Source organism: Peromyscus leucopus, chromosome 20 (assembly GCF_004664715.2).
Source record: "Peromyscus leucopus breed LL Stock chromosome 20, UCI_PerLeu_2.1, whole genome shotgun sequence".
Taxonomy (NCBI): Eukaryota; Metazoa; Chordata; class Mammalia; order Rodentia; family Cricetidae; genus Peromyscus; species Peromyscus leucopus.
Genome location: NC_051080.1, coordinates 6,790,647 through 6,815,958, shown reverse-complemented (window position 1 = coordinate 6,815,958; position 25,312 = coordinate 6,790,647). Strand labels below are relative to the sequence as shown.

At 47.8% G+C, this 25,312-nt stretch overlaps 1 protein-coding gene and 1 long non-coding RNA gene across 4 annotated transcripts in view; one reads left to right on the top strand and one right to left on the bottom strand.

Moving 5' to 3' along the window:
* Positions 1–5,967: 5,967 nt before the first annotated feature.
* Positions 5,968–16,032, bottom strand: LOC119086344. 3 transcript variants are annotated; one of them, XR_005089606.1, is made up of 5 exons: positions 15,735–16,032; positions 15,101–15,257; positions 11,832–11,968; positions 8,920–9,041; positions 5,968–7,274 (listed from the first exon to the last, which is right to left on the bottom strand). It is a non-coding gene; the product is annotated as an uncharacterized LOC119086344 (long non-coding RNA). The 3 variants fall into 3 exon arrangements; XR_005089604.1 differs by lacking the exon at positions 15,735–16,032 and having other exon boundaries at positions 5,968–7,271; positions 15,101–15,188; XR_005089605.1 differs by lacking the exon at positions 15,735–16,032 and having other exon boundaries at positions 8,967–9,041; positions 15,101–15,188.
* Pced1b (PC-esterase domain containing 1B) overlaps positions 15,182–25,312 on the top strand; it is a 23,008-nt gene continuing 12,877 nt past the window's right edge. Inside the window, 1 exon segment of the mRNA XM_037197407.1 lies at positions 15,182–15,269. The gene's annotated coding sequence lies outside the window, so the exon portion shown is untranslated.

The following is a 25,312-nucleotide window of genomic DNA, read 5'->3' as shown; positions in this document are numbered from 1 at the left end:
TGATGATGTAAGACATAAGACATCCACCCCCACCCCGTCCCTGAGCATGCGCGGGAGTGAGGGCAGGATCCTAACAGAATGGGTCGGTCAGGGAAAGAAATCCAGAGCTCCACGGTCGGCTCTTTTACTTGCACCGCCTGAGAACACTGCTTGCGCTGCTTGTTGTACCCCACCTTTCCCACCCCTGATTATGTGACAGCTGGTGTGTAGGTGCCGGGCTCCTGATGCCCTTGATCACGAGATACCTTTCTAGGCTGCATTTCCTCCATTTTTTTTTTTATTTCTGCTGCAGATTAGGCCACTGTCAATTTCTCTCCAAATTTCCTGGGAGTGGGGGAGGGCAGGGAGAGACAGAGAGATTTATTATTAATTATGTTCTATGTACACATGAGTGTGGGAGCCCAAAGAGTCCTGAAGAGAACATTAGCTCCCCTGCAGCTGGAGTTGCAGGTGACTGAGAACCGCCCGCAGTGGGTGCTGGGAATCAGCTCTGGGGATCCCAGCACTCTGCCTCTGCGGCCATCTCTCATCCCATAGATGAGCGGCAGCTTCCACGACTCTCGGCCTCCTTCGTGATCTGTCTCATGTTGCTGTTCGGTTGCGGTTCCTCCAGGGCCTCTGTTGTTATTATTATTATTATTATTATTATTATTATTATTATATTATTATTATTTTCATTGATTGTTCTCCCACCCCAGAGTCTGGAAATCTCCCCGAGAAGTAAGCAAAAGGGCAGGGATTATGTTAGGAGAGCATCAGAAACTGGGCTGCCACTGACCTGTGCCCTGGTTTGCGTGAGCCAGACGGAGCACGTCCCTCTGGACGGTACAGCCCCGCACCACCACACCAGCACGCCAGGCTTGGGAAACAGAGACAGCCGACGGCAGCCTCACTACTGTGTGCCCTTGTGCCGTGAATAACCCGTCCGTCCAGAAGGTGCCCGCTTTAGAAAAGTCCCTATAGCCTTGCTTAAGCAATCCTCCCCAAAAACATTATTCTCACGTTGGAAAAAAAAAAAAAAGAAGAGTTCTTTTAATAGTCCGAGTGATCTTGAACATACATTTATTTGCTCCATCTTAAATGGTTTACAGGTCCTTAAAGACTGCACACTGCTACGCAGGGGTTTTCTGCTGCCAGGAGCTTCCAGTCCCACACAGCCATGGATTTATCTTCAAAGCATCCCTTTTCATCCCTTTGTTAAGCTCTATCATCGCCTCACATTTGTATTTCAGCAAACAATTATTGAAAAATGGATTAGGAGCCAGACTCTTGAATCCTGTTTTGTTTCTCGCCAGCTGGGCGTTTGCACTTCATCTCGCCCTCCAGTGCATCCTTGACAGGGAGAGGGAAAATGTGGCCGGGTTAGTCAGCCACCCCCTGGGGGCACAGCTTCCTACAGCTCCCAGCTGCGCTCAGCTGTGGAGCGCAGCTCAGGTCAGCCTGCCCAGCACTTCCCTGGACCGCCATCACCCTCCTCCTCAGCAAGCCCCACACTCATCCCATCAATTCACTGTGCTCAGAGGCGTCCTTCAAGTGGGGAAATGAGTCCAGTGTGATTTGAGGAAATGTCTATTTATTAAACTCTACGGAGGAAATAAAGCAATATTTTATTCATACACATCCTCACAGTTTAGAAAATGCTTCTGAATGTATTAGCTCATGTAATTCCGAGTCGTAACTTCCATCTTAAAAAAACAAACAAACAGAAATTAAGGGGTGTAACTCAGTGATGGAGTTCTTGACTGACACACAGACGGCTGTTTGAGTTCAGTCCCTGGTGGCAGCAAAAAATTAAAAATGAATACATAGCAAAAGGGAATGAATTCAAACTACTAAAATTCATTTATCCCTGAGGCTGCCAATCCTACAGTGTTCTTTACCTGAGTAATAATCGGTTTGTAAAATGAAACAAGTTAATAGGGCTGGAAAGATGGCCCACCGGTAGAGAGTGCTCACTGCTCCTCCAGAGGGCAGCTCCCATGGGGCGGGGCCTGGAGGGGCGGGGCCTGGAGAGGGGCGGGGCCAACTCCATCTCTGAAGGTTTAGTGCTCCCTTCTGGTCCCTGAGGGCACCTGAACATATGTGGTACATGCATGCTTTCTCATGAACATACATGCACATACAAACACACATAATTCTTTTTTTCAAGGGAACAAGTATAAACGATCCCCATGCCTGGGGTGGGACAGACCCACCCCAGTTCTGCCCATTCCGACCCACTTCCTCCTCGGCTAGTCTCCAGCTTTTTGGCTTCCACACTTCAATTCTTGTCTTTTATGAGGCGGTTCCTCCGTTCAGCTCCCTGCACACTAAGGATGAAATGAATGTTCTAGACTCTCTCTGTGTACTACATACACAGGCCCATTGTGCCTATGTTGGTTTCTGGAAGAATCCCCCTTGATAGGCAGCCAGCCACCCAAGCCCTTAGTCTGAGATACCTAGACTCCAGTCATGCAGGCCATTACCCTTCCCCAGTGTGGAAAGTGAACTTATATAAACTCATGCCTGCTGCCCTGCCTGTGGCAGGACTGCCATCCCCAGGGCACAGAGGCAGCGGGAAGAGTGTGCCCGCTCACAGATGCAGCCGAAGGGAAACTACCTCAGCCGACGCAACCCACTGACCCCAAAGCCCAGAGCTGTCTGCTTTCCGAGTCATTCTCCTTTCTCATCGTCTGCAGCTCCTCAGTGCCGTAATCCAGTCAAACTCCTTCGACTCGATTTTCACCAAAATCTCTCGGTTGCTTTTTAGTTCCGAACCCAAGCATTTTCATTCAGCAGCTGTGCTATGGGATCTTAGAGGGCTCTGTCTCTCAAGCCCTATCTCAGCCCTCCCCAGGCCTGTCCCACACCAACAACTGAGTACACCCATACTCCTCCTGAGGCAAGCTACTTTCCCCCAGGCCTGCCTCCCTTAGTTTACAGGACTTTCTCAGAGTTCCCATCTGATCTTCACCCCAAAGCTGAGGTTCTCAGCTGGGGTGCACATTAGACTGAGCTTGGAACTTCATCAAGTTACATCCCTTGACTTCGACCCCAGGAACTGGACTGGAGCAGAATTCCTGAGGCGCACGCCTGAGCATCGGTGTTTGAGTTTTAGGGTGTTTGTTTGTTTTAGGTTCTGGGGATAACGTAACGAGACCATTACCTGCCTTTCTCTTTGCCAATTCCCGCCATTGCGGTTCACACCATTGGCATTTCCTGAAGCTGCCTCTCAAGAGACTGTACGGAACACTTCGCACAAAGCCGAACAGGAAAATGCCTGTCTCCCCTCATCCTAGCTCACCCCTGGAGAACTCCACGTAACCTTTGTGAGGAAGGTCCCGTCACTCCAGCTCGCTGTGAATGGCTGCCATCTCATGTCTAGGCTGCAGTAGACAGTGGTGATTTGTGGATTACAAAAAGAACTTAGGCCGGGCGGTGGCACACGCCTTTAATCCCAGCACTCGGGAGGCAGAGCCAGGTGGATCTCTGTGAGTTCGAGGCCAGCCTGGACTACCAAGTGAGCTCCAGGAAAGGTGCAAAGCTACACACAGAAACCCTGTCTCGAAAAACAAAAAAACAACAACAAAAACTTAGAATTTTGCTTTTTTTTTCAAATTTTTAAGTGTGTGTGTGTGTGTGTGTGTGTGTGTGTGTGTGTGTGCACGCACACATACACACAAGTATAGTAACTGAGGAAGCCAGAGATGTTGAACCCCCTGTGAGCTGCATGGTGGGGGTCCTGGGAATTGAACTTGGCATCTCTGCAAGAACAGTGCAGTGTCCTTCAGGGCTGAGCCATCTCTCTGTCCCAGAACTTAGATTTTTTTTTTCTTTCAATTTCCTCTGATATGAAACTTAACTAAACACACTGTTAAAAACAGAGTACTTGCAGAGGTGAAATGGGAGAGAGATTCGCTTAGCTGGGGAGAGGAGACAGAGCTGCCCAGTGGGCAACACTGAAGCTACTTTATATGCAGACTGCTTGGCTCTGTGGCTCTGGGTCTCTCAGGTCTGAACTCATTTCCACTCAAAACTTCCTTCGGTGAAAATCGCCAGCGTCTACTTCACACAGAAAGCGCCCAGTGGAAGTTCCAGCGGGGTTGGATGAACACAAAGTTCAATTTTGATCTTGCGGCAGCACGGGATTGCCAGCCTTGACCCATCTAGACTCCATGACTACCTAGCTGCCACCTTGATTTGTCATTGAATCCTGCAGGGCTGCCTGAGCCCAGGGTTCTTTCTCCACAGGGACACCACGTGCCCAGGGTTGTGCTGAACACGTCATGCAGGGTTCCATTGAATCCTCAGATCCATTCGCTGAGGTGAAACTACCGTCATCCCCAGCTGAGAAAACTGAGTCTCAGAGACATGAGTGTTCACAACAGAGCCAGATGTGGTCCAGTTCAGCTAGCTCCAGCCTCCATCCCTCTTCTCCAGCATCCATTCCTCTTCTCCAGCATCCATTCCTCTTCTCCAGCCTCCATCCCTCTTCTCCAGCCTCCATCCCTCTTCTCCACCATCCATCCCTCTTCTCCAGCATCCATTCCTCTTCTCCAGCATCCATTCCTCTTCTTCTCCAGCATCCATTCCTCTTCTTCTCCAGCATCCATTCCTCTTCTCCAGCATCCTCTTCTCCACTCATTTCTTCTCCAGCATCCATTCCTCTTCTCCAGCATCCATTCTTCTTCTCCAGCACTCCATTCCTCTTCTCCAGCATCCATTCCTCTTCTCCAGCATCCATTCTCTTCTCAGCTCCATTCTCTTCTCCAGCCTCCATTCCTCTTCTCCAGCATCCATTCCTCTTCTCCAGCCTCCATTCCTTTCTTCTCCAGCATCCATTCCTCTTCTCCAGCATCCATTCCTCTTCTTCTCCAGCATCCATTCCTCTTCTTCTCCAGCATCCATTCCTCTTCTTCTCCAGCATCCATTCCTCTTCTCCAGCCTCCATTCCTCTTCTTCTCCAGCCTCCATTCCTCTTCTCCAGCATCCATTCCTCTTCTTCTCCAGCACTCCATTCCTCTTCTTCTCCAGCATCCATTCCTCTTCTCCACGTCTACATCACACCTCTCTCAGCTCCACATTTGCAAGTAGCTTACACACTCTGGGGTTTGTCCCTCTGGCACCTGAGACATACAGACCCTTCAGTGTTTCTTCATTGTCTCTTATTTTTTTGGGAGCCTCTCCTGGCTTACAGACTGTCCCGGAACTGTTTGATTTCCTGTATCATTTTCAGCGCTTACTCCAGGGGTTGTCAGTGGGTCGGTAGATAATATGTCTGTGTCAAGGTGTGACCCCTTAAACTTGTCCTCATTCAGTCTTCACAACAACTTGGAAAAGTAGAACTCCTCTCGGTTTTATAGATAAAAGCTCAGAAAGGTTAAGCAGTTGGCTCAGTTCCCAGAGAAAGCCCAGAGGGAGCCATATTTTATACCCAGGCATCTACCTCTCACCATCCCTGCCGCAGCGCCCACAATAGGACACCAGGGAACTGGGGGTGTGTTTCCCTGGGCCTCTCTTCTCCAGCTGCCATCATTCTGTCACCCCCAACCCCTCACCGCGACCCCCCCATACATACACACAGTCACCAGCCCAGACCACATTATTGCCTCCATTCAGGCGTCTTCTTATTAAGATTAGTTAGAAACTCTGCAATACTGGCAGACCCTCCACAGCAAAGATTAAACATAAGGATGGCTTTTATGTCTAAGTATTTCTGGCCTCCCTTAAAGATACAGACGGTAGCTTAATGCGCTGCTCTTGAGGAAGTTAGATTTCTGTCCTATAACATAAATTGCAGTTTGAGGACCACACACTGCTCCAGCCCCATCAACCGCATGAGGCAGCCAGAGACTCTCCTGGTGTCTGGCCTGGTTGTGGCTCTGGTTTTTGTTTTTTTGTTTTTTTTTTTTGTTTGTTTTTTTTTTTCTTTCTTTCCTTCCTTCCTTTTTCTCTTTCTTTCTTTCTTTCTTCCTTTCTTTCCTTCCTTCCTTCCTTCCTTCCTTCCTTCCTTCCTTCCTTCCTTCCTTCCTTCTCCATTTTACCTGTTTATTTCAGAATGTCTACCAAGCTGGCCCCAGTTCTGATAACTCCGCCCTCCTCTGTGTTCCTGCTGTTTTGAACCTGATCATTGCTCTGTCTTCCCTAAGCTCAGACCCTGACTTCCTCTTTTGGTTTTGAGTAAGTGTCCTGTGCTCTTGGTAACACATGGCTGTGCCCTGCCTCTTGTAGGGCCACAGAACTGTGTTAAAAACTTCCTTACAAGTCAGGCCCGGTGGTGGTACCAGCCTGTAAGGGAAGCCAGGGCAGGAGGGTCCCAAGTTCAAAGTCAGCGTTAGCTGCTCAGATGTGTAAGTGGGGAGGGGCCGAGAATGCAGCTCAGTCGTAGAGAGCTTGCCTGGCAGGTGTGAGACTCTGGGTCAGTCCCCAGCCAGGGGGGAGCTGAGGGTCCTCCTTGCAGACCAAGCTGCTTGCATTAGGCCGCCACCAATTCTCTGTCCCCTCCACCCCTCATGCTCACATAGGTGTGTCTCCCCTGGGCTTGTGTAGGCTCACCAATGAGGCTCTCTCCACGGGTCCTAGAACTGGTGTAGAGCCACAAGTGGCTGTTGGATGCCTACTGACACAAGACAGACTTCTTCAAAGCAAATAAAAGCAATTATTTTTGGCAGGGTGCTTAGGCTCACCAATGAGGCTTCTCAGAATATTAAGATTTCCTGCTCTTCTGGGAACCCTGGAACAAAGTACTGTGCTGGAGATTCTCAGATGTGCTGCCAAGAAGACGGTCTCCCTGGCAGGGGAGTTCTTCGTACTATTTAAAGACCGGACCTTACACAAGAGAAGCAGTACCATAGGGCGGGCCAGGGCTTTAATTGAGGACGAGGAAGGTGGCCGTGTGGCAGAGTCGACAGGAAGTGAAGCTGTGTTCAGAAACAACGCTGGCCATTTGCCCTGTTTGAAAATTCCGTCTAAAGTTATTGAACTCATTTCGAGCGCTGTGAATTATTTAGTAACGCGCTATATTTAACTTGTTAAATGAAGAAGGTGTTCCTGTACGGGAAAGCCTGTTTCAGTGTCTTGCAGAGAGTCTTGAGGAATATTTCTAAAAGTTGCAGCTTTGTCCCAAGGAACCCAGGGCGGATCGTAAGGAAACGAAACGTTTCTACTCTTGTTGTCTTTGCCATCATTCGGTCTGAGGGTGGCTGTGTGTCTGCATCTCTTCCCTCAGCATCCCTCTTCTCTCTCCCGGTCATCTTTCTAACTTCTTCCCGAGGCAGTGACTCCCTCTGAGCCTGCTAATGTAGTGGAGACAGATATTACTGGAAGTGTGGTTACTATGGGTGACAGACAGGCTACAGGGACAGCCCAGTACAAGGTTTGTAGCAGCCTGTCTATCATCTAGGATCAGATACCGAGGCAAGGCAAGGGTGGGGGGGTCTAAGAAAATAGACCTTGGTCCACTACAGACCACTGGGATGTTTTCTTCTCTTTGAAACAGAGTCTCCTGTAGCCTAGGCTGGCCTCAAATCTGCTATGTAGCTGAAAATGACCTTGAAGGTCTGAGTCTCCCGTCTCTACCTCCCAAGTGCAGGGATTATACCCGTGTATCACCACACCAGGTTATCTTTTCTTATTTTTTCCACTCTCAGCCTTTCCTTCCATTCTCTCTCTCTCTCTCTCTCTCTCTCTCTCTCTCTCTCTCTCTCTCTCTCTCTCTCTCCAAATAGTCACGATTCACTTTACTATGCCTATGTGTAGATAGTAACAACCGATAAACATGAACATTTCCTTATAGTTCGACCCCTGAACGGACGGGGTCTGGTACTTTCTGTTTGGAAAGGTTGCCAATGATGAATGCAGTTTATTTCCTAGATGATGGTGATTCCAACTACTATTTCTGCTTGTATACAGCAGATCTATCTTTCAAAGTAAGCAATCTCGTGTGCAGAGATCTTCCTCACACGGCTTTCTTACTCTTTCAGTGTGTACCGCATAGGTAGGTAGTAATGCCTCTCTGTCTGATGTTAGTGATTCATAACTTTTCTCTTTCTGATATACCATTGTTTATTACATGTTTTATTATGAATGAGGGCAGACATATTGTCACATGACCTATTGATTTCTTTTATAAACTGTCAATTTGTGTACTTTTGTTTGTTTTTTGGAGACAGGGTTTCTCCATGTAGTTTTGGTGCCTGTCCTGAGTCTCGCTCTGTAGACCAGGCTGGCCTCGAACTCACAGAGATCCACCTGCCTCTGCCTCCCAAGTGCTGGGATTAAAGGCGTGCACCACCACCGCCTGGCCAATTTGTGTACTTTTTTATTTTTCTATTTCATATGAGACCTAAAAATGTTAAACAGATTACCCCAGTTGGCCTGTTGTACATGCTGAGAATATTTTGTTTATCCAGCTCTTTTTCCTTCTAATCTCATGTTTGCATTGTTTTCACTAATAAGTTATAAAGTGTTCCACTGTTTTATTTTCTTCCTTTGCTATTCTATTAAATAATAGTTATTGAGCACTAACTGTGTATCAGGTAATATTTGTAGTGACTTACTTGCATCATATGGATTACATCTCAAGACACTTCTGTCTGTATTTTATGGATCAGAAAAATAATGCACAAGTAAGTTGAGGATCTTGTCTCAGATACATCTGAGGAATGGCCAGGATTAGAAGTGAGTCATTCTGGTGCTGGGGACCCAGTCCCTTGAACGCCACTGTTTCCTGGCAAAGTGCTCTTTTGAGCACTGTGTTAATCCCCCGCCTTACACACACACACACATACACACACACACACACACACACACACACACACACACACACACACACACACAGAGCTGGGCATGAACATGCTCGTAATCACTCTGCTTGTTTTGTTCTTGTTGTTTGGAGACAGGGTTTCTCTGTGTAGCTTTGGAGCCTGTCCTGGAACTCACGCTGTAGACCAGGCTGGCCTTGAACTCACAGAGTTCTTCTCTCTCACTCGTGTCATGTTTCTGGTAACAGAGCAAGGCTGGTCTCAGCGTAAGTTAGGGTGTGTCCTCTAGGCTTCCGTTTTCTGGAAAAGATGAGAGAACTGGCGTGATCCCCCTAAATGCACAGCAGATTTGACCCCTAAGCACATGAGCTCAAGCTGCATAGACCTTTCTAGCACAAAGCATGGATCCCAGTGTCACCTCTGATCTGCAGTTAATAAAATATCCGTAGCAGTTTGTCCCACAAGCTTGGGGGTGTCAGGGTCACCCTGGTAGCAAATGGCAGTTGTGTTGAACAACTATAGTAATGTCAACCTAGATCTAAAGCTATAGGCAGTGTGGGTTATTGATACTGTCCTAACAGTGTTCTGTTGTTATTATTCCTTAACAAAGGATAGAAACCTTGTTGTTAAGGAGGGCCCGAGGGGTGGGGGACACATGGTTCTCCCTAGGAAGTTGGGGGGGGAATAGAAGAGATCTCCTGGTAGACTGGGGGCAGGTGGGGATGGGTACATGAGGGATCAGGTTTGAGGTGGATGTTGGGGGAGAGTACTGAAAGAGATGACTGGAAAGGGGTGCATTTCAGGGTCAGGTAGACACCTGACCCACAAATCTACAAGGATGACCCTAGCTAAGACCCCTATCAATAGTGGATGCATAGCCTGAACTGGTCATCTCCTGTGATCAGATTGGTGGCTACCACAATTGTCACCAGAGAGCCTTCATCCAGCAACTGATGGAAACAGAGGCAGAGACCCACAGACAAACATTAGGCCGAGCTTGGGGAATCCTGTTGAAGAGAGGAAGCAAAGATTGTAGGAGCCAAAGGGGTAGAGGACATCCCAAGAAAACCCACAGAAACAACTAACCTGGGCTCATAGGAACCAACAACAACCAGGGAGCCTGAGTGGGACTGACCTAGGCCCTCTGTATATTGACGTGTGTACTTGATAAAAAAAAAAAAAAAAAAAAAAAAAAAAAAAAAAAGATAGAGCTATCTACCTTCCTGCTGTAGCTCTCGAAAGACTCCTTCTTGTATGTATATGTGTCATGGAACAAATGTGACGCTCGTCACGTCTTGTGTGTTAATGCTGGTTATCCTGAACAGTGAGAACAGGGGCTGTCTCTGACTCTTTTACTGGCTACTGGGACCCTACTCCTCATATTGGGTCATCTTGCCCAGCTTTAATACAAGTTGCTTAGTCTTACTGCAACTTGATATGCCATGTTTAATTGATGCCCCTTTCTGAACAGAAACAGAGGAGGAGTGGATTGAGGAGGGCATGGCAGAAGAGAGGTATGGGGAGGGAATGAGAGGAGGGGAAGGAGGGAGAACTGGAGTAAAGATAAATAAAGTAAAAAAGATGTGAAACAACAACAACAACAAAAACTTGTCGTTTTGTTTTATTGAGACAAGGTCACAGTACATTATTCAACGTAGCCAGGACATCTTTTGTTCGTTTAATTTTTATTTACTTTTGGGGGATGAAGAGATGGCTGCTCTTCTAAGAGGACCTGGGTTTAATTCCCAGCAACCACATGGTGGCTCACAACCGTCTGTAATAGGGTCTGATGCCCTCTTCTGGCCTGCAGGCATATGTGCAGACAGAGCACTTGTGCCTAAAAAAAAATATATATATATATATAAATTTTTTTTAAAAAAAGAGAAAAAATATTCACCTTTATTTTATATGTTTGAGTGTTTTGCCTGCATGTATGTCTGTATATCTTGTGTTTACATGGTGGCCATGGAGTCCAGTAGAAGGAGTCATATCACCTAGAACTGGAGTTATAGCCAGTTGAGGGTTGTCATATGGGTGCTGGGAATCAAACCCTGGTTTTCCGCAAGAGCAGAAAGTGCTTTTATCCACTGGGCCATCTCTTTCTTCAGCCCCCCTAGCCAAGAACTCTTGAATTCAAATGATCCTTTGCCTCAGCCCACTGAGCATCAGGAAGCAAACATTTTTAAGTTCGTCTTCAAAGAGTAATATGTGTAAACCCAAGCCTGGACCTGAAACTAAACCATGAAGCTTGGCCCAGCTGTGAAAATTAAAAGGCACAGGATCAGTGACCAGATCACTGTATTGGTGTTCCAAGTACTCAATTATCTGTAGTCACCAAAATCACCCACATAAATTCGATTAACACAGAAATAGAAAAGTATACTTAGGAGGCACCTGGGTGTAGAGGAACCTGCTTTCAGCATATTACAAAGACAAATGAGAATTTACCAAGGACTCTGAGTATTGGATAGAAAAGTAAATGTTGCCACGATTTGGGAGGTAACACCATGTCAGCATCCATCCCTGCACTGGTAAGACCCTGAGACATCGTGCACAACCTCACCTGTCAGAGTGATGCTCTATTGCACAAGTACAGGGGATTCCAGTCAGTCTGGACCACTCTGCATGTTACCTAGGAAACCATTCTTTGTTTTTGCTCTAGCTAGAAGAAAAAAACGGTGAGTGGAGAACTGCCTCCGAATCCTCTAGTAATGCCTGTTCTGTAGCTCCACAGGCCTCACTGCTTGCCTGTCTTCTAACCCCTGCTCCAGTTTGATCTGGATCTGCACTGTCTGACCACTGCCCACACACACACACACACACACACAAAGCATTATGGGTAAAGCCTCCGAGTGTTTGGTTTTCCTCTGTGCTTGCTGCATTGTGCTTGGGGTGTGTGTGTGTGTGTGTGTGTGTGTGTGTGTGTGTGTGTGTGTGTGTGTGTGCTTCAAGCCAATGTTTAAAAATCAGGTTGTCGCTCATAAAACCTTTATCTGCTGCCGCTTCCTCTGAAAACCTGAAGTACCTGGTCATACTGAAGCTGTATCTCCCCATGAGGTAATCTGCCAGGCGGAGTGGCTATACACTTACCTGGGGCCCAGGATTCCATTAGGAGACTGCCAGGGACCGTGTCCTTCCCAACACTGAGCATTAATTTCCATTCACCAGCATGGCACGCCCATCCCTCTGTCGTCCCATGACAAAGGAAGTGTTCTCTTTTCCCGTGTCTGGATGAGAAGTGGGGAAAACAAGGCAGATGATGAGAAGGTTAAGGAGAGCCAGGCTTTTAGCACAGGGCTATAATCTCCTCTGCCACTTGGAGGAGGATGAATGAGTTCAAGGGCAGCTTGGACAACTTACTGAGAACCTGTCTCAAAAAGTAGAAAAGCAGGTTAGGGACACAGCTTAGTGGTAGAATGCCTGCCTGGTATGTGCAAAGGATTTAATCCATAGCACTAAAATAAACAGGGTAGGTAGGTGGGTGGGTGGGTGGGTGGGTGGGTTGGTGGGCGGATGGACAGACAGACAGATGGACGGACAGACAGATGAATGTCATATAAAGCCAGACATGGCAATCTCAGCATTTAGGAGGCCAAGGAAAGAAAATAGTAATGAGTTCGAGGCTAACCTGACCTACATAGTGAATACCAGGCCAGCAGGGCTCCGTAGTGAGACTGTCTAAAGGGAAAAGAGGTGATTCTCGGAGTGAGGACGCAGCCTCGGAAGCTAACTGCTGAGAAGCGACCCCGCTCGTTCCCTCCTTGACATTTCCCCACTTCCGCTCCCTACAGCTTTGCAACCCCGGAGTCTGGCCTCCAGGTATCTGTGTTCTTGGACTGTGTGCTGCACTCTGGCTTCCCTCCCAGGTCTAGCTTGCTGCCTCCTTAATCGACCTGCCATGCCTCTGGAAGTTAAGGTGCTGGGTGGCTCTTAATTGCTTCTCCGAACGGGCCTGCCTCATTCTCTCCATCAGTCCTGATTTCTGACTTCTACACATGGGCCATCATGTCTGTGTCTAATTCAATAGCAAGTGCTGTCTGTACACTCTGTGATTCTTCACAGAAAGGCTTCAGAACGCCCTGGCTCAGTTACTGCCTATCCGTTCCGTATTCCTTAGAGCTGGTAGGACCGTGAACTAACTTAGCCAATTACCTTTAGGAAAAAAAGAAGACAGGCCGTGGTCATCAGCCAGTGATGCTGAAGCCTGTTTGGTCAGCACCCAGCACCAGGCCCACCATGCTTTGCTCACCTCGGCTGCAGTTTCTCTACCTTGTCTGGATGAGGGAAAAGCTCCCGTCCACTCTCTCCAGCCTCCTTCACCAGAATTGATCACTTACAAATCGGAGATTCGGGCTGGGTGAGCTGGTGCGTGACTATAACCCCAATGCACAGCAGCAGGAGGTTCCGGAGTTCTAGGCCAACAGCAGCTACCTGAGTCCTTGTCTCTAAAGAGGGCAGAGGCAGGAGGGTCTGGAGTTCAAGGCTTGGCTGTGGAGGGGGGACTTCTGCACGGGCCGCATGAGACTGAAGGGGAAGAAAACCGCAGGCTTTGGTTTGGTGATGTTTTATTGTTTTGCTTTTGTTTGTTTGTTTGTTTGTTTGTTTGTTTGTTTTTCAGAGCTGAGGACCGAACCCAGGGCCTTGCCCTTGCTAGGCAAGCGCTCTACCACTGAGCTAAATCCCCAACCCAAGTCTGGTGATGTTTTAAGGCGGCAGCTCACCATATGTACCAGCCTTGGACCCATGGTCCTCTTTCTTCATCTCCACAGTGCTTGGAAACAGATGCGAACCAAGCATGCCCCAGTGGAATAAATAGTGTACGCTTTGGGGGTCATTGAGATGGCTCTGTGGGTAAGGACTCTGGCTACCAAACCTGATGTGACCTGAGTTTGATCCTCAGAATTTGCAAGAGAAAACTAACTCCAGCCTGAGGTGGGCGGCCCATGCCTTTAATCCCAGCACTCGGGAGGCAGAGCCAGGCGGATCTCTGTGAGTTCGAGGCCAGCCTGGGCTACAGAGTGAGTTCCAGGACAGGCTCCTAAGCTACACAGAGAAACCCTGTCTCGAAAAAACAAAAAAAAACAAAACAAAAACAAAAAAAAAAAACTAACTCCAGCAAGTTTCCTCTGACCACCATAAGTGCACTGTGGTATACACACACACATAACACACACACACACACACACATACACACACATACACACACACATACACACACACACACAGTAAGCAAATAGATCTTTTAATGTTTTAAATTTATTTTATGTGTATGAGTGTTTTGTTCACCTGTATGCCTGTGTACCACATGTGTGCCTGCTACCAGTGGTGAGGAGAGGACGTTAGATCCTCTGGAACTGGAATTATGGATGGTTGAGAGCTGTCGTGTGAGTGCTGGGAATCGAACCTGGGCCCTCAGCAGGAGCAAAATATGTTCCCAACCACTGAGCCATCTCACCAGCTCCTGCCACCCCTTTTTAACAAAAGGAAAGAAAGAGATTAGGCACAGTAGCACAAGCCTTTAATTCTCAGGAGGCAGAGGCATGCGGATCTCGGAGTTTGAGGCCAGTTTGGTCTACATAGAAAATTCCAGGGGTTGGGGATTTAGCTCAGTGGTAGAGTGCTTGCCTAGCAAGCACAAGGCCCTGGGTTCGGTCCTCAGCTCCAGGGGAGGGTGGGGAGAAGAAAGTTCCAGACCAACCAGGGCTACATAGTGAGACCCTGTCTCAAAAATCAAACAGAACAAAAGAAAAAAAACAATGTAGGCATTTAAAGCTGCACTGACCTGCTGCACTGGAGAAGAAATGGAGGAAACAGACCTGATGTGGACAGGGTGCCTCTCCACTTCTCCTCCACTCTGTGCCTCCAAACCCTGGTGTCCCCAAACTACAGAAAGGGACACTAGATATCAGCCAGAGTCCGATCGCCCCAGAAGTAGCTTGCTTCATAATGACTCATCCTGGGGGCCTGGGGCCAACTTCACTGGCACCAGCACCAGAGGTCTCTGCCAGGCTGTGGGACTGCTGTCAAGAGACGGTTGGGCTGCTCTGGCCTCTCATTAGGGCAGGAGTGTGGGAAAGCCTAATGGTCAGCAGGAGCCTGCTGAATCCCATGGTCAGCGCCCCTAGAAAAGAAAGAGGCCTTGCCTGAAGGTGATAGGCAGGGCTGGGTTAGTTTAGGCCCCTGGCCCAGATGTGTAGAACAGAAGATCTGTATTGGCATGGCTAGCCTCTTGGCTTGGCTGAGATGAACTGGGGAGCTGGCATCCGGGTTCCTCCTGTGGCCCAGAGAAGAGCCAAGTGTGCACCTTATGAACTCCACCAAAGAGGAAGCCCCAGCCAGTGCCCGGCTGCGCCACCTACCCGCACTGAAGGAAGTGCTGACTCTCTCCACAGGGCCAGGATGACCGGGCAATGAGAACCCAGGGGAGCTCCTCACCACCTTCTCTCCTCCGGCCTTCTCCCTTCCTCTTCCCGTCTCTGCGCCCAGCGATGGCGGGACTGGATCATAGGATCTTCCCTGTGCAGACAGGTAAGTATGCCTCCCTCCTCCAACACACACACACCAGGCACTGTCACCACCCACCTCGCAGGGCTCAGGCCTGTGATACAGGCTTAGCACACTCCCAGAACCTGCGTCGGCGCCTCTTCCCATTCAGGGCGATCATCAGCGCCCGCTCTCATTTTCACTAACACACATCATCATCGCGAGGGCCAGGGTTGCAGGGTTTTCTGAGCCTACTTCCTCCTAAAACATCCGTCTGTGGTCAATCAAACTCCGCAGATGACAGTTTCTCCTTCTGACTTGGCTGGCTAACAAGGCTCTCTAAGCCCCCAGGGTTTGGTAGGGTTCCTCCAGGAATGTGATCAGAAGAAAGCCTTAAATAAATGAAGTGCAAGTTTCCCCAAGATCCCGAGTCTGTGAGTCCACCATTCCCTCTCGGATTTCTAACCCCCCTGGCCCTGGTGGTGATAAACCGGAAACCAGCACACTCACTGGCGGCAGCCTCTCTTCCTCTCCAAATCAAAAGTCAAAACAGCCTCTGGTCTTTGCTGCAGTGCCCCGGTGTTTGTAGAAGTCACCCTGTGGGCATGGCATAGGTGTGGTTCAGTTTCCTGCTAAGTGCCAGGGTAGGCCGGGCGGGAGGTGGGTTCACCTGGCCTCGCAGTTTGAGGCACACAGCGACCCTGTGAGACGTCTTTTCCTCCATGGACACTCTTCCTAGTCTGTAGGTGGCACTAAAGGTAACTGTGGATGGAAGATGTCTGTGTGTAAAAGAGGCTCTCAGGAAATGGCAGCAGCTGCAGTTGTGGATGCTGTAAACCAGAATTGGGCCTAGAGTATTCGGAAGTACGATTGTGGCCTAAAAGCATAGGAAGGTCCTGTGGGCTGAGACCTGCGGGCTCCTTCGGAGGGGTGGCTCCCTGGTGGCTAATCATCCCGAGGAAGGCAGGAAGGCTGAGGTCTTCAGATACGCCCTCGGCCTGGGAAGGAGAGTGACATGGTAAGATCTGCCTCTCAAAACACAGGCTGGAGCTTAAGGACTGAGAAGGAGGGAAAGTCGGGTGCAAAGTGATGCCTGGTGTGAACTGAGGTCGAGGCGGTGGCCGGCAGAGTGGACTGGCCAGGGGAGCTTGTCACAGATCTCCCCTGCTTGTGCTGGGTAACTGGATTTCTGATCGGAGACGGTCCGGGGGGGCTGTGACCTCAGAACCAGGAAATAAGATCATTCGTTCAGAATGTATTTTAAATCGGCTCCTTGTAGAGCCACAGAGTTTATGAGAACCATTTCTCTGTCTTTCGCTGTGCTTGTCATGCGTTTTAAAACGCTGGTGCCAAGCACTGTGCCAGGAGAGAGGCCCCTGAGGGACATTTACCTGGTAGAAGAAAGGAAGAATGGCATGCACCAAAGAACACCGAGCTTTCTCCTTCCTGAATAAATCAGCTCCTTGTCCCAGAATTTAGCTGTGACTAGCATTTGAAAATGCTGGAGCCTTCCCTATAGAAAGGAAGCGTTTCCAGACTCCACTGATTCTGACGATGGCTGTATCAGTGATCCCACTGTGTAGCATTAATAAGTTAAGACTTAGCATTTTGGTTTTTGGAAAAACAAGGTTGCCACTGTTAGAGTTTATTAAGAATGCCACTTAAAAGCACTATTTTTTTTTTTTAATAACCAGACCTTTTTTTTTTTTTTTTTTTTTTTGGTTTTTCAAGACAGGGTTTCTCTGTGTAGCTTTGGAGCCTTTCCTGGAACTCACTCTGTAGCCCAAGCTGGCCTTGAATTCACAGAGATCCTCCTGCCTCTGCCTCCCAAGTGCTGGGATTAAAGGTGTGCACCACCACTGCCCAACAATATTCAGACTTTTTTTGGAGACAGGATTTCTCAGTGTAGCTTTGTGCCTTTCCTGGAACTCACTCTGTATCTCAGGCTGGCTTCCAACTCACGGAAATCCACCTGCCTCCCGAGTGCTGGGATGAAAGAAGGCGTGTGCCACCACCATCCAGCTGTTTTTGAGTTTTAGACACAGCGTCTCAATTTGTTGTAGCTCTAGATTGCCTGGGACTCACTATGTAGATTACCTGGGACCAGGCTGGCCTTGATCTCCTGCCTGCCTGCCTCTATTTCCCGGGTGCTGGGATCAAAGGCATGCACCCCACCTCCACCCCAGCCCCTGACTAGGATAAAGATTCAAAACTGGTGCTAGTGTGGACTGAGTGAGAGAGGTCATGGTAACCAAGGAATGGCTAAGTTACTTGGGAACAGAAAGCACGTCACAGGTAGTGTATGAGAGCTATTAGCGTAGGGTGTATGGAGAAGGACGTGCGTGCGTGCGTGCGTGCGGCTGTGGGGTGAGGGTCGGGGGAAGAGGGAATGGGGTGTGTAGATTCAGACTTGCAGAAGGGAAGAAGAACAGTATGGCGCCACATACGAATGGACCTCTCTCCACTGTGCATCTGGAAGTGGTCAAGTTGAGGAAGGAGCGGGGGTGAACACAGACACTGGAATCAGAACACACTGAGTGGCTTGGAGCCTCCTAACCTTATTGACAGGAGGCGAGGGACACATTTCCAATATACTATAAGGCCTCTGTTCTCATGCAGTGTTTAATTATCCTTTGTGAAAAGACTTACAAGCTTAAAAAAAAAAAATGACCTGTGACTGTGGGACCATGCCGCCAGCCCCAGGAAGCCTACTGCAAGGTCCAGGCTCCCTGCTGAGCCTGACTAGGACGGGAAAGGCTGTTTGGTGTCCCAAGCTTCAAGACAGCCTGTGTCACCCTTGTCCACCTGCAGCTGAGTCCATTCCTACAGGATGCTCTCAGGACAGCCCAGAGCTGTGTTCATCACACAGGGTACCTGCCAGCATTTGCATTTTACCTGTGGCTAATTATTATTATTATTATTATTATTATTATTATTATTTGGTTTTTTTCGAGACAGGGTTTCTCTGTGTAGCTTTGCACCTTTCCTGGGACTCACTTGGTAGCCCAGGCTGGCCTCAAACTCATAGAGATCCGCCTGGCTCTGCCTCCTGAGTGCTGGGATTAAAGGCATGCGCCACCACCGCCCAACCAATGGCTAATTATTTAAAGTATTATTTTCTATACGATTAAGGTATAGATATACCTACATTGTTTGGACACTAAACTCTCTGTGTACTAGAGCCAGACACCAGAGGGAGAAGGTGTCCTGAGACACCAAGGAAAGAGACTGCTAGGTCCACATTGCACAGATGGCATTTTATTAGAGACTTAGGGGCAGAGCATGTTTTGGGTAGCCCCAAGGCAAGAGGATCCTGCCCTCTAAAACAGGAGGAAGGGACCTCCATGCTGAGCCAGACAAAGGTGGATGTGGTCAACAGGAATGTACTATCCTTTCTCAAAATATCAGTTGAAAACCAATCTGAGCATCAGTAGCTGGCACGCCATGCTTGACTGACTGTCCTAATAACTTTGTTTGTTATAGAGCTTGGAATATCTGCCAGGACTTCCCAGTAGGCAAACTGAGCCAAGATGGCTGTAGTCACGTTGAGCTGCACCACCCTGCACCACCCTCCATGCCCACGCACGCCCCACCCCCACACATGCCCCATTCCCCACCACGCACATACCATTTTCCTAGAGTAAATTGAGACCCCTGCTGCTCAATCCACACATTTCATATTTGACACTGGAAATGGGTCCACCGGAGTCAAGCATCCAAAGTCACATGACTCATGAGGGAAGGACTTGAGACCCTTCTCACTTCCAGCCTGCAAAGCCCATGCTCTGAACCAGGAAGCCATGCTGAAGCAAAATGCAGACTTTGCATAAAACCAAGATTCCAAGACCGCATATAGACAGATTCAGGGCGTATCCAAGCAGTAGGGTCTTGGGTCTCTCAGTTCATCAATTTCCTAAGTCCCTACTTAGCAACACCAAAGAAAAGTTGACATACACTGGTTTAGCACAGAATTTAGTTGTTACTAAGCTGAACTCAGGAGAAATTTTAACTCAGATCTCAAATTTGGTTTATTGATGTATAGACAAGGTTCTTGCTTACTGTGTAGTCAGGACCAGGTTAGAACTCATGATCTTTTGGTCTCAGTCTCCAAGTACTAGGATTATAGGTGTTGAACACCACATCTGGCTTCAAAAGTCTTCTGTTTTCCAAGAAAGATTTATTTGCTGGGTGGTGAGTGGTACACGCCTTTAATCCCAGCACCCAGGAGGCAGAGGCAGGCGGATCTCTCTGTGAGTTCAAGGCCAACCTGGTCTACAGAGTGAGTTCCAGGACAGCCAGGGCTACACTGTGAAACACTGTCTCAAAAAACAAAGAATTTTATTATTAGTACGTGCATGCATTTGTGTGTGTGTGTGTGTGTGTGTGTGTGTGTGTGTGTGTGTGTGTGTGTGTGTGTGAGAGAGAGAGAGAGAGAGAGAGAGAGAGAGAGAGAGAGAGAGAGAGAGAGAGCGCATGTGCACGAGGCATCCAAGACATAGGATTCCCTTGAAGCTGGAGTTGTGAGCTGCCCCATGAGAGTGCTGGGAACCAGACTCTGATCCTAAGAGCAGTGCACAAGCTTAACCACTGAGCCATCATCTTGCCAGTCCTCTCAAAATTCTTTTATTATTGTTTTGGTTTCCCTAGGTAGACCAGGCTAGCCCCAAACTCATGGTGATCCTCCTTCCTCAGTCCTCAATTCTGGCATTGCAAACCCAGTGTACTACCAGGTTAGGTCTAAATGGAAAGGAAGGTTTGTTTTGCAGTATGAGGATTGAACCCAGGACCCCATGCATGCTGGGCAAACATTCTACACCTGAGCCCCAGCCAGCCCCAGCCCCTCACAAGTCTTCATATACTACTAGAGGACACAGATTACTCATTATTCAGATGTACTTTTGTTTTGTGAGGCACAGTCTAAGCATGTAGGTTTGGCTGGCCTGAAACTCATTGTATAGACCAGGCTGGCCTCAAACTTTCAGTAATCCTCTGCTTCTCAGTGCTGAGGTTGTTACAGACATTTGATTATTCGTATGTACTTAAAAGTACAAATTGCAAACTCTTTGAAGAGACATGACTAAAACCATGTAGGTTACTATATTCACACAAGCAAAGAAAAAAATTTGATTTGCTAAATTTGGCCATCACTTAAAGGTAGCCGAGCATAGGTCTGAATGCAAACACCTGTTAGCAGAAGTAAATGCATCTATATGTAAACATTGAATGGGCTGATTTCTGGTCCACTCACAGCACTCCATTCCTCAAAGAGAAGAAAAAAAAACGACTGTTCCTTCCAATAGAGAAGGTGGGTGAAGTAGATAAGTTCCAATTATTCTGTGGCTAGAACTAATAAAGGGTTGTTGATACTCAAGAAATATTGGGCTGGGTGCAGAACGATTGCCAAACATGTGTGAGGCTGTAGGTTCCACATCCAACAGCACCAAAAAGGAGGGAGAAAAGCATATTATTTTTGCCCTTACATTAAAATATGTCCCACTATGTGATTAAAGTAATTAATTAATTAATTATTGTTTTTCTGTGCTTGGATTCAGGTTAACCATGACTTTAAGTAAAGTATGAATTTGTAACATAATTCTACATTAATGGAACCCAAAAAGCAGAGCCCCTCAGCTGGAAAGGTGGCTCAGAAGTTAAGAGTGCATACTGCTGTGGCAGAAAACCTGAGTTGGGTTCCCAGCACCCATGCATGCCATGCCGCTCACAACCACCTGTAACTCCAGCTCCAGGGGATCCGATGCTGTCTTCCGGCCTCCATAGGCACTGCACTCATGTGCAAAAACCCATACCCATACACACATGCATACACATTATTAATAATAATAATAATAATAATAATAATCCTTTAAAATCCCTGCAGAGGCAGGTGGATCTCCAAAAGTCTGATGCCAGCCTGATATACATATGGAATATGGCAAGCTAGAGCTACATAGTGAGACTTTGTCTCAAAACTAAATAAATAAATAAATAAATAAATAAATAAATAAATAAAATAAATAACTCATAAATGGCTGGGTGTGGGAATGCACTCTAATCCCAACACTCAAGAGGCAGAGAGGCAGGTGAATACAGTGAGTTCAAGGCCTGCTCTATACCTGCACCCACCTTGCTGAGGCAGACCAGAGAAAAACCAAAGAACTCAGCCAGCAGACTTAGTGAGTGGTCCCTTCTTGTTGCTTGGCAGATACAGCCAGTCTCCCCTACCCGGGAGGAGTGTTCCACCCTCTGACTTTTGTAGCTTCTAATACTACCTTCCGGTCCCCTCATTTGTGGTGGCCTAGATGTGTTCCTCTCCTAGGCCGACCCCTTGACAAAGTGTGATATTCTGTCCCTTTACAAAGGCAAGGACCTGGCTGTAGTGAGTTTCCCCAACGTCTCTGTACATCGTCCCCGTTTACTGGGTTGTTCCCACAAGCATACAAGGCCATGGGAGTAACTTACCAACTCAAAGAAAGAGAGAATGAAGAGATGATCCGTGGTGAACAGCATGGAGATCTTTTATTGTACCCTTATGGACACGCTGTCTGGGTTCACTTTCTCGTTCAGTCCTTGCCGCCATTTCACAAATGAAATAGTAGATTCAGAAGGATTCAGTGACCACCAAGGTCACGGAACCATATGTGACTCCAGCAGGTTTCACAGTCTCTTGGCCCCAAAGCCAGATGATCTCAAGTTCACATATTCCACGACATCCTAGCTTTCTTTGCCCTCCATCCACACCACCGGTGGATGTGAAGTCAGCAAATCACTGTGAATGTATGTTTCAGGGCTCCACATGGAAGAACAGAGGCCCTAGACCAACGAGAGTCCCTGGACTGGGTTTCCACAGGATAGCTGCTTCTGCCTCTTGCTCCAGGCTCTCACTTGTCTGAATGGCTCTACCACTGAACAATATCGTCAGCCCAGTAATAGGTTGGGTTTTTTGTGTGTGTTTGGTTGCTTGGTTTTTTTCAGTAGCATTTCAATTATTCGAACATTTGGAACAATCTGAATGATTGGTTTTACCAAAGGAATTTTGCAGTTTGGCATCTGTTCAGTTTGGCCCTCATCTATCAGGGAGAGGGGTCAGTGGAACCAGGACAGTCATGTGCTATACCCTGAAGAGTTCCTTCAACCCTTAGAGACCTACACTTAGGCAAATCCAGGATTTTTTCACGTTGCCACAGAAAAGAATTTCAAGACAAGATGGCCTGAAATAGAGTTGAAATTTATTAAAAGACTTTTTGTTTGTTTTCTTCGAGACAGGGTTTCTCTGTGGAGCCCTGACTGCCCTGGAACTCACTCTGTAGACCAGGCTAGCCTTGAACTCACAGAGATCCGCCTGCCTCTGCCTCCTGAGTGCTGAGATTAAGGTCGTGTACCACCACTGCCTGGCAAAAGACGTTTTTAAATGTGGATCTTTAGCATGGGATTAATGCAAGAGATGCTCAAGGGAAGAATAAGATACACCCAAGTGTGGGTATAGACTTCTCAAGGGAATCACTCTCGATGGTTTTGCTAGTTTTATTTTACTGTTTTATGTATATAAGTGGTTTTGCTTGCATATATGTATATGTACCATGTGCATATATGTACCATGTGCATGCCTGGTGCCCTTGAAAGTCAGAAGAATGTGTCAGATCCTCTGGAACTGGAGTTACAGATGGTTGTGAGCCAGCATGTGGGTGCTGGGAATCAAGCCCAGTTCTCTGCAAGAGCAACAAGTGCCCTCAACCGCTGAGCCACCTCTAAGCCCACCCGATTGTTTGACTGTATTCATCTCTATGTGTTCGTGTGGGTTTGTGTCGAGTGTGTGTGTGTGTGTGTGTGTGTGTGTGTGTGTGTGTGTGTGAAGTGTGGAATCTGAGGGTCAGTGTTGAGTATTTTCTTTTCCTCAGTCTCTGCCCACCTAGATCTTCTTTCACTGACCCTGAGCTGACTGTTCGGCTGGCTGACCAGAGATCCCCACATCACCCCCATCTCTGCCTCCTGGCCCCGCCAGGCCTGGTGCTGAGAGCTGAACTCGGGTCCTCCTATCTGTGCAGCAGGCACTTTACCAACCCAGCCACGTGCCCGGCACCTTCACTGTCTTTACAGTGACTGTGTTTATGGTCCGTGGTTTTCTATGTCGCATCGCTCAGAGAGTATAAGTTCAAAGGCTTCAAGGGTAGAGAATTTCCTTTTGTAAACAGAATCGTAAGGTATATGATATTGTTCAGATTTAGGAATGAGAGTGAGGTTTTACATACATTAACTCCAGGTCATAGATCCTTTTAACTGTATATAACAACGTTTGTTTATCGTCTTCAACATACCTGTCTGTGATGCCTCAGGAAAACACATATTGTCTCTGCACACAACTTTGGCTTTATTGGTGGCCCGAAGTTTCCTGACTGTCAGCAGGATAACTGTTGCTATACGGAGTCTCTTCAGCTATGGAATATCTGTATAGAATGTTTCCGATAGAATAAGTAGTCGTGGGATTTGGGAATACTGAGACTCACTGCAGAGTCTTATGTAGCTCGCGCTCACGTCAGACTCCTTAGGGAGTCAAGGATGACCCTGGATTTCCGATCCTCTTACCTGCAGCTCCCTATTGCTGGGATTCCACGCAGTTTATTGAGGGGAAACAGAAGCTAGGGCTTCATGCACGGTAGGCAAGCGCTCTACCAAGTGAGCCACACCCCAGCCCTCCTGTCCCCTTTGGAGAACTAAACAACGTAATTGAAATACGGTTAACACGGGCAGTGCACCCCGCCTGGCAGCAAGGACGACCAGTGTGCAGTTGGAAGGGCTCCATCAGGTGACAAGGCATTGAAGGTCTGCAGAGTTTCAGTTTCACCATCTGCCAAGGGCGGATGACAGAGCCGCTTTAGCCAGGAAAGGAGAGGCGTGGGAGGAAGTGCGTTTCAGGTTGACTAGGCTCTGGAGCGCTCCAAGAGGGCCAGAACAGCTGTTGACATGGGTTGACATGGTTGACATGGAGGCTGAAAGCAAGAAAATCAGTCGCTCTCAGGCACCCGCCTTTGAAATAGGAAGCGTGTAAACATGACGACCATTTGCATCATCTCCTCCTCCTCCTCCTGTTCTCTGGGCTCCTGATTACAGAAAACCTGGAACCCTCCCCAGTTCCTCCTCACAGTGCACAGATGTGCTGACACTCAGGTCTTGGAAACATCTGAAACTCGTGTACGGAACCCAGGTCAGGCAGAGAGGCCTTCTGGATACATAATACACTGTTCTGAATCTTCGAACACTCAGGTTATGAGTTGGGTTCCAGACCGAAGTCCTGTCTGGAGACTCGGTAATGATTACATTACGGTTCATTAAAACCTAGAAGACAATTTGGCCAAGATGAAAAAAAATAATAATAATTTAGGCATGATGAGAACAATGCAGAATGTGTGTAATTACATTTCAAGGTACACGTGGGGCAGTTGACATAAAATATTTTCCAGGAAACAACAAAGAAGTCACTTTGTAGAGCAACTTACCTATTACGTAGTACTGAGAAAATAAAACCCGAAGCAAAGCATAGAGGGTGTGGGCGGAGGGACTGTCCTGGGATCTTTGGGTGTTTGGGCTTGAGACAGGTTCTCTCCCTCTATAGCCCAAGCTGGCCTGGGCTTTTGGAACAATCCTCCTGCCTCTGCCCTCCTGAGTGCTGGGACTGTAAGCATGTGCCACCACCTTGGCTCATGGCGGAATCTGCTTTGTTCCTTACTTTATACTGTTTATGGTAACAGACGCTGGAAACTGGGGCCGTAGCTCAGAGGTAGAGGCGGAGCCTGAGTTACACACACACACACACACACACACACACACACACACACACACTCTAATGCTCTACTCCAAAGTGTTTAAAGCGCCTACTAAAAGTTCACTATTTTCAGAAAAAAAAAAAAACTTTTTTTTTTAAGAGTTTCTCCTCCCAGTCTTTTCTGATTCATTTCCTCCTTTCAACTCGGTATTTGGTAGGGGAGGTGAGAGCCCCTCCCCCAAATGAGATCACTCCAGCCAGGACCCAAGGCCAGCCAGCCAGCGGCTTATCAGTTGAATCACAGGCCCTTGTCTTTCTAACCAGTTGACAG